This window comes from Triticum aestivum, chromosome 5B (genome assembly GCF_018294505.1).
Source record: "Triticum aestivum cultivar Chinese Spring chromosome 5B, IWGSC CS RefSeq v2.1, whole genome shotgun sequence".
NCBI lineage: Eukaryota > Viridiplantae > Streptophyta > Magnoliopsida > Poales > Poaceae > Triticum > Triticum aestivum.
This window is the reverse complement of record NC_057807.1, coordinates 117,827,813-117,836,178: the sequence shown is the minus strand read 5'-3', so window position 1 is coordinate 117,836,178 and position 8,366 is coordinate 117,827,813.

The window sequence follows — 8,366 nt, the reverse complement described above, 5'->3', positions numbered from 1 at the left end:
AGAAATGCTTCCAAATCCTCCTCCTCACACTACTTCTTGAGCGCCTCAAAAGCCTCTTCACGCTGCTTCTTGCGCGCTTCATAGGCTTGGCGATGTTCATCCGATAGTCCATCAAGACCGGGCTTAATGATGTTATCAGCGTCAACTTCTGAGGGCTTGGGGAGATTAGACATGGTTGATGATGATTCTTGATCTTTCGTCCCCAGCGGAGTCGCCAAAAAGTGTGTTCGCACACGAACATGTCACCGTGTACCTCCAACAATGAGGGTGATGCACCGTAGCTCACGCCGAAGGAGATCCGTCCGGAAGTGCGGTACGCAAGCAATCCGGTGGGTGCTTTTCAGGACCCGAAACCCCACGCGCCTGGGAGGGACCCCGTTTGGACGCGTGACGTCCATGGGATGCCCTAGGTCGGTTCGCCCGACCCTAGAGCCTCGAGGATCGCTGCCCTTCAACACGAAGAATGAACGAAGAACGAGAGAGAAAGAACAAAGGAGGGATGTAAAACTAGGGTAAAAAATAGATGAGTTTTGCGATTGTGTGTTGTTATTTAATCGGCCGTCACCCCTTAGGTATATAAGAGGCGGCTGGACTTCCCGTGCAAGGAAAAGGCTTGGAATCATGTCCAAAACCCTGGTCAAATTCGGATTGGTTTTGTTCGAACTTTCCAAAACTGTTCGGTTTAAACTGGCTGTACCTTGCGGTTAATTTTTAAGGTGGTAAACTATCTCGGATGGAAATGAAGCCAAAAGAAATATTAACCGTTTCGACAAGACGAACAACTTTCATGTTGAACGTTTTTTGACCAGAGGTCATCTTGAGGGTCAAATTGGTCGCGCAATACAAGCTATTCCCTCGCGCTACCCATCAGACATGCGTATGGTGGGGCACGCCACATCTCGCCTCGTGACAGGGCTGCACTTCGATTGGTCTAACTTTTGCATACGAAGTCGTATCTAGACGATTTTTATATCAAAATAGATCATTTCGACGAGGCGAAGACAATTACTGTAGAATGTTTTTCCATATGAGGCCGTCTTGGGGGCATAATCAGCCGAATAGTGTCCTGAATACAAAATCTGAGTACTTCGAACACAACTTCGGCCTTAGAAATGAGACCGGATGGCTATAGCCCAAATATCAAAGTTTCTCCTTTTGATGATATGGAATTTCTCACTTTGAACACTTCTCCATTTGAGGCCATCTTAATTAAGTTCTTGGCTGTGCCAAAATCTGGTGTCAACACACATGTCTATGGTCAGGAAGCATAACAATCTTTGATTAACGAGCTAGTCAAGTAGAGGCATAATAGGGACACTTTGTCTTGTCTATGTATTCACACATGTACTAAGTTTCCGGTTAATACAATTCTAGCATGAATAATAAACATTTATCATGATATAAGGAAATATAAATAACAACTTTATTATTACATCTAGGACATATTTCCTTCATCAAGAACACACATATATTCATGAAAACATAATAGGTTCAGATCTGAAATCATGGCCTAGTGACAAGCATTAAGCATAGCAACATCATCTCAACATCAATCTCAGAACATAGTGGATACTAGGGATCAAACCCTAACAAAGCTAACTCGATTACACGATAAATCTCATCCAACCCATCATCGTCCAGCAAGCCTACAATGGAATTACTCATGCACGTCGGTGAGAAACATGAAATTGGTGATGGAGGAAGGTTGGTGATGATGATGGCGACGAATCCCTCTCTACGGAGTCCCGAACGGACTCCAGATCTGCCCTCCTGATGAAGAATAGGAGGTGGCGGCGGGTCCATATGTAAAACATGATGAATCCTTCTCTTTGATTTTTCTCTCCCCGAATAGGGTTATATAGAGTTGGAGTTAGGGTCGGAGGAGGTACATGGGGCTCACAAGCCCTCTAGGCGCGCCCAGGGGGTGGGCATGCTCCCAGGCTTGTGGCCTCTGGGTGGACCCCCTCTGGTAACTTCTTGCACCAGTATTTTTTATATATGCCACAAATATTCTCTATAAATTTTCAGGTCAATCCGAGAACTTCCATTTCTGCACAAAAATAACACCATGGCAATTCTGCTGAAAACAGCATCAGTCTGGGTTAATTATTTCCATTTAAATCATGCAAATTAGAGTCCAAAACAAGGGCAAAAGAGTTTGGAAAAGTAGATACAATGGAGACGTATCAGTTACCATCACACAAAATGGTTTTCACCCTGGGGACTGACGGTTTGGGCAATCTGGGCAACTGAAGTTAGACTTTGCAGGCAACTTGCTCAGTGATTCTAGCAACTTCTCTTCTGGAATGGTGCTCTTCGATGAGTGACGATCGATACGAGCTATGTTTCCTACGACAACAGTGAATGGCAAGGGACAAATGTTTTCTTGATCCTTGTCGAGACCTGCATCTAATAATGGACCCTTTGTTGCTGCTTTCATCTTATGATCTTTGAAAAAATGGGGAACATTTGTTGATTGTAGTGCACTAACGCGAGGGAGCTTTTGTGCTTGACAATTTAGGTCAACAAAAGGTTGCCTAGAACTTAGGATAGTTGTGTTTGCTGCTGTTTGTGGTGACACTCTAACTGGTGCTTGTTTGATGCAATGTAGGTTCCCCATTGCAAGATTTACCTGGTAGTTTTTGCAACTTGATTCCTCCTTGGGCTGAGTTTCTAGACTTTGTGTTGAAGTTGCCTAACATCTAGAATGAAAGCTACCAGCTGCAACTGTTGGCAATCCATGAACTACAACCTTGTCACTTTGGAATCCTTTTGATGCTCTTGCAGTGGTTGATATTGTATTTACTTCCACTTGGGGCTTTAAAATGGCACAATTTGCCTCTTTTTCTGCAGTATTTGCCTGGTATTGATGCTGTATTTTCCTAATTTTCTTAATAGCGAGCTGCCTTTGTTTGGGAACCTGCACTTGTTGTACATTTTTTGAACGCCTTTCTTGTAGCTCCTCTGCTGTTGCTGTCATTACTATTGGCTCCAGGATGAAGCTGGTAGTCTTTTTCTTCTTCGGTGGGAGGGATGGTAGTCCCTTACGTACAACTTCCTCTGGTTTTCTACCCAAGTTATGTTCTGCACCTATTTCCTTCATCAGCCTCTTGCACATGCGTTTTGGACATAGTTCCGGGAAGTTCATTGTGGAGACTGATACGTCCATTTTGCATCATGTTTTCCTACTGTTATTTACTATGATTTTGTGCATAATAATGCTTTAGCGAGTAATTCTAATGCCTTTTCTCTCATAATATGCAAGGTTTACACAAAGAGAGAGAATGCCGGCAACTGGAATTCTGGACCTAAAAAAGATACGTCAGAGTTACCTATTCTGCACATCTCCAAATGATCTAAAAATTTAAGGAGAATTGTTTTGGAATATAAAAAGTACTGGAGCAAATAACTACCAGAGAATTGTTTTCGATATTTTGATGATATGTATGTTGTGATTTCCTTAGTGGTGTCATGTGAACATCGACTACATGGCACTTCACCATATGAGGTCCTAAGAAATGCATTGTGGATTAGTTATTAGATGATGGGTTGCTAGATTGACAGAAGCTTAAACCCTAGTTTATGCGCTACTTTGTAAGGGACTGATTTGGATCCAAATGTTTAATGCTATGGTTAGATTTTATCTTAATACTTTTCTCAAAGTTGCGGATGTTTGGGAGGGGGTTAATCATAAGTAGGAGATTTGTTCAAGTAAGAACAACACCTAAGCACTGGTCCACCCATATATCAACTTATAATAGTAGAGAACACGAATCAAACCAACATGATGAAAGTGACTACATAAAATTCCCATGTAACCTCAAGAACGCTTTGCCTATTATAAGAAACCGTTTTGGCATGTCCTTTGCCACAAAAGTATTGGGATACCTTGCTGCACTTTATTTACCGTTACTGTTACTTGCTCGCTACAAATTATCTTGCTATCAAACTACCTGTTACCGACAATTTCAGTGCTTGTAGAAAATACCTAGCTGAAAACCACTTTGTCATTTCCTGCTGCTCCTGGTTGGGTTCGACACTCTTACTTATCGAAAGGACTATGATTGATCCCCTATACTTGTGGGTCACTAGAGACTTCCTTCGACTCTAATCCCATCAAAAGCTCGTGAAAAACCTGTTTGCTTCCCGTGCAGCTGGTGCCTCATCAAAACATTCTTTCGCTTCATACACTGGTATGCGTGGGTAAAACATTCCTGCTCCGTCATCATGATGTCTCTGATGTTGACCAAGCAGAAGTCATCAAGCTCCTTACATTTATTGCCCTTCTTCTTTTGAAGGAAAAACTATAGTGTACATTCATCATCATCGTCACTGTCCGAGTAGCCAGCAGCTCCATCCTCATTACTGTTGTTCCCACCATCATCACCGTGGCCACTGCTATTACCTCTGCTGCTATCCTCATCATCCTTGCCATCCCCCTTCCCATCCTCCTTCTTATCTTCTTCCTTGTCACCGCCTTTTTCCACATCATCATCTTCTTCTTCTTTATCCTCGTCATCTTCTCTCTTAATTTCATCTTCCTTTTCATCACTATCTTTCTCCTCATCATCTTCCTCTTGCTCGACTATTTGTCGTCCCTTGCCTGCTACTTTACTTGCCACCATGTCACCTGGTTGCGCTTCCCAACCCTTGCTAGCACTGCCATCATGGGTTGCTTGATCCTTTTGTTCCATTTCAATAGTAAGTGCTTCCTCCCTCACATGTTGATCTTCTTCCTCGTTAGGGTTGCACCCAGCATCTTCCCTCCCCAGTTCATAACCATCATCGTCATCCTACCACCCATCACTGCCGTTGTCACTGTTTTCTCCATCATCATCATCATCATCATCATCATCATCATCATCATCATCATCATCATCATCAGATTCATCTTCAGCTTTGTCATTAGCATCGCTGTCCGACTTGTATGACCCTCCTGCACTAGGTAAGCTGTTGTTGCCTTCTTAACTTAATAAGATTTCACTATCACTGGCCAATTGCTTACTTCTTATCTTTGAATGCTGCTTGCTTGTTCCCATCTTACTAGGTTCTGTCGTGCTTGTCCCACACTACTGCAGGATGCTGCTATGCGACACTATGATCAGAGACCCTTTCACGAAACTGTGTGTGATGCAATAATTGCAAACGGGGATGTAAAAAACCCGTCAAAAAAGGTGCAAAACATTTGCGATGGCGGAGCCATCAAACATGGTTTAGATTTTAGTTGCGTGTGTGATGCAGGGCACACACAGTTTATCCATTTGAACTGTTTGCGATGAGGCAGAACAACAGAAAACGGGCAGCCATATCAATGTGTGTACGATATATGGCATACAGTTCGCTCCGATGAACTGTTTGCTATAAGGAGTGCAACCGAAACGGATAGCCAGATCAAGGTGTGTGTGATATACGGCATACGGTTCACTCGGACGAACTGTTTTCGATTAGGGAACTCAACAGAAACAGTTCATTTAACAAGATGTGTGTGATACGTGGCAAACAGCCAACTCGGATGAATGGAGCGCGCCGCAACCGCCTCAATGGTGAGCAAAACGCTCGGACGGACGTGAGCAGAGTGCACCGTGGACGCCTCAATGGCGAGCAACCACGTGGTCAACCTTCTGCCATCAATAAATTTTGACCTTGTTTCTCGTCACATTACAGATTACAACGCAATAAGTAATTGCAAATATGTTCACACCTATCAAACTAATATGTGTTTACACTTAGCACTGGGCTATAAAAACTACCCACTTGAAAATTACTTCACAGTTCCTATCCTCATCACCCACAAAACTGGTCTTTCCTGTCAAGTCGCTCCGCCATGACCGGTAGGAGGAGTTTAGGATGGACATATAACCAGGCAGCAAAGACCAAGTCCGCGGAAGCACTAGAGAGGTCTCGCCACGAAGCCACAGCCGCAACAGAAATTTCCCGGCGCGCCACGGAGCCCTCGAATGAGCTCTCACGAGCACGCGAGGGCTTGATACGTCTCCAACGTATCTATAATTTTTTATTGTTCCATGCAAAATATTATCTGTTTTGGATGTTTAATAGGCATTTATATGCTATTTTATATTATTTTTGGGACTAGCCTATTAACCGAGAGCCCAGTGCCAGTTTTTGTTTTTTTGCCTATTTTAGAGTTTTGCAGAAAAGGAATACCAAACGGAGTCCAAACGGAATGAAACTTTCGCGATGATCTTTCTTGGACCGAAAGAAAACCAGAAGACTTGGAGATGAAGTCGTAGAGGAACGAGGCGGCCACGAGGTAGGAGGGCACGCCCAGGGGGGTAGGGAACGCCCCTACCTCATGGGCCCCTCGTAGCTCCCCTGACCTAGTTCCTTCACCTATATATACTCTTATACCCTAAAAACATCCAGGAGAGCCACGGAATCACTTTTCCACCTCCGCAACCTTTTGTACCCGCTAGATCCCATCTATGGGCCTTTTTGGGCATCCTGCTGGAGGGGGATTCGATCACGGAGGGCTTGTACATCAACACCATTGCCTCTCTGAGGAAGCGTGAGTAGTTTATCACAGACCTTCGGGGTCCATAGCTAGTAGCTAGATGGCTTATTCTCTCTCTTTGATTCTCAATACCATGTTCTCCTCGATGTTCTTGGAGATCTATTCGATGTAATACTCTTTTTGCGGTGTGTTTGCCGAGATCCGATGAATTGTGGATTTATGATCATATTATCTATGAATATTATTTGGTTCTTCTCTGAATTCTTATATGCATGATTTGAGATCTTTGCATGTCTCTTTGAATTATCGGTTTAGTTTGGCCTACTAGATTGATCTTTCTTGCAATGGGAGAAGTGCTTACCTTTGGGTTCAATCTTGCGATGTCCTTTCCCAGTGACAGTAGGCACAGCAAGGCACGTATTGTATTGTTGCCATCGAGGATAAAAAGATGGGTTTTTCATCATATTACTTGACTTAATTCCTCTACATCATGTCATCTTACTTAATGCGTTACTCTGTTCTTTATGAACTTAATACTCTAGATGCAGGCATGAGTCGATTGATGTGTGGAGTAATAGTAGTAGATGCAGAATTGTTTCGGTCTACTTGACATGGACGTGATGCCTATGTTCATGATCATTGCCTTAGATATCGTCATAACTATGCACTTTTCTATCAATTGCTTGGCAGTAGTTTGTTCACCCACCATAATATTTGCTCTCTTGATAGAAGCCACTAGTGAAACCTATGGCCCCCGAGTCTCTTTTCCATCATATAAGTTCTCTTTTACATCTTGCTAGTTTCTGATCTAATATTTTGCAATCTTTTACTTTCCGATCTATAAACCAAAAATACCAAAAATATTTACTTTACCGTTTATCTATCTCCATCAGATCTCCCTTTTGCAAGTGACTGCGAAGGGATTGACAACCCCTTTATCACGTTGGGTGCAAGTTGTTGATTGTCTGTGCAGGTATTCAGTGACTTGTCCGTTCTCTCCTACTAGTTTGATACCTTGGTTCTCAATACTGAGGGAAATACTTACGCTACTTTGCTGCATCACCCTTTCCTCTTCAAGGGAAAACCAACGCAAGCTCAAGAGGTAGCAAGAAGGATTTCTGGCACCGTTGCTGGGGAGATCTACATCACGTCAAGCCATACCAAGTACCAAACATAAACTCTTCTCCCTTGCATTACATTATTCGCCATTTGCCTCTTGTTTTCCTCCCCCCCACTTCTAAAACGATTTTCGAAAACCTTTGCCTTTTCTTCGCCCCTCTTCCGTTCGTCTCTTTTCACTTGCTTCTTGTGTGCTTGTGTGTTGGATTGCTTGCTTTGTCATGATGCAAGATAATACCAAATTGTGTGACTTTTCCAATACCAACAACAATGATTTTATTAGCACTCCGATTGAACCCACTACTAATGCTGAATCTTGTGAAATTAGTGACACTTTGCTGAATCTTGTTATGAAAGATCAATTTTCTGGTCTTCCTAGTGAAGATGCTGCATCCTATCTAATTTATTTTTGTTGATTTGTGTGATATGCAAAATAAGCAAGATGTGGATAATGATATTGTTAAATTGAAGCTATTTCCGTTTTCGCTTAGAGATCATGCTAAAACTTGATTTTCATCTTTGCCTAAAAATAGTATTGATTCATGGAATAAGTGTAAAGATGCTTTCATCTCTAAGTATTTTCCTCTTGGTAAGATCATCTCCCTTAGGAACGGTATTGTGAATTTTAAGCAACTTGATCATGAGCATGTTGCACAATCTTGGGAGAGGATGAATTGATGATACATAATTGCCTTACACATGGTTTGAATTTGTGGATGATTATACAAATTTTTATGCCAGATTGAATTTTGCTTCTAGAAATCTTTTAGATTCG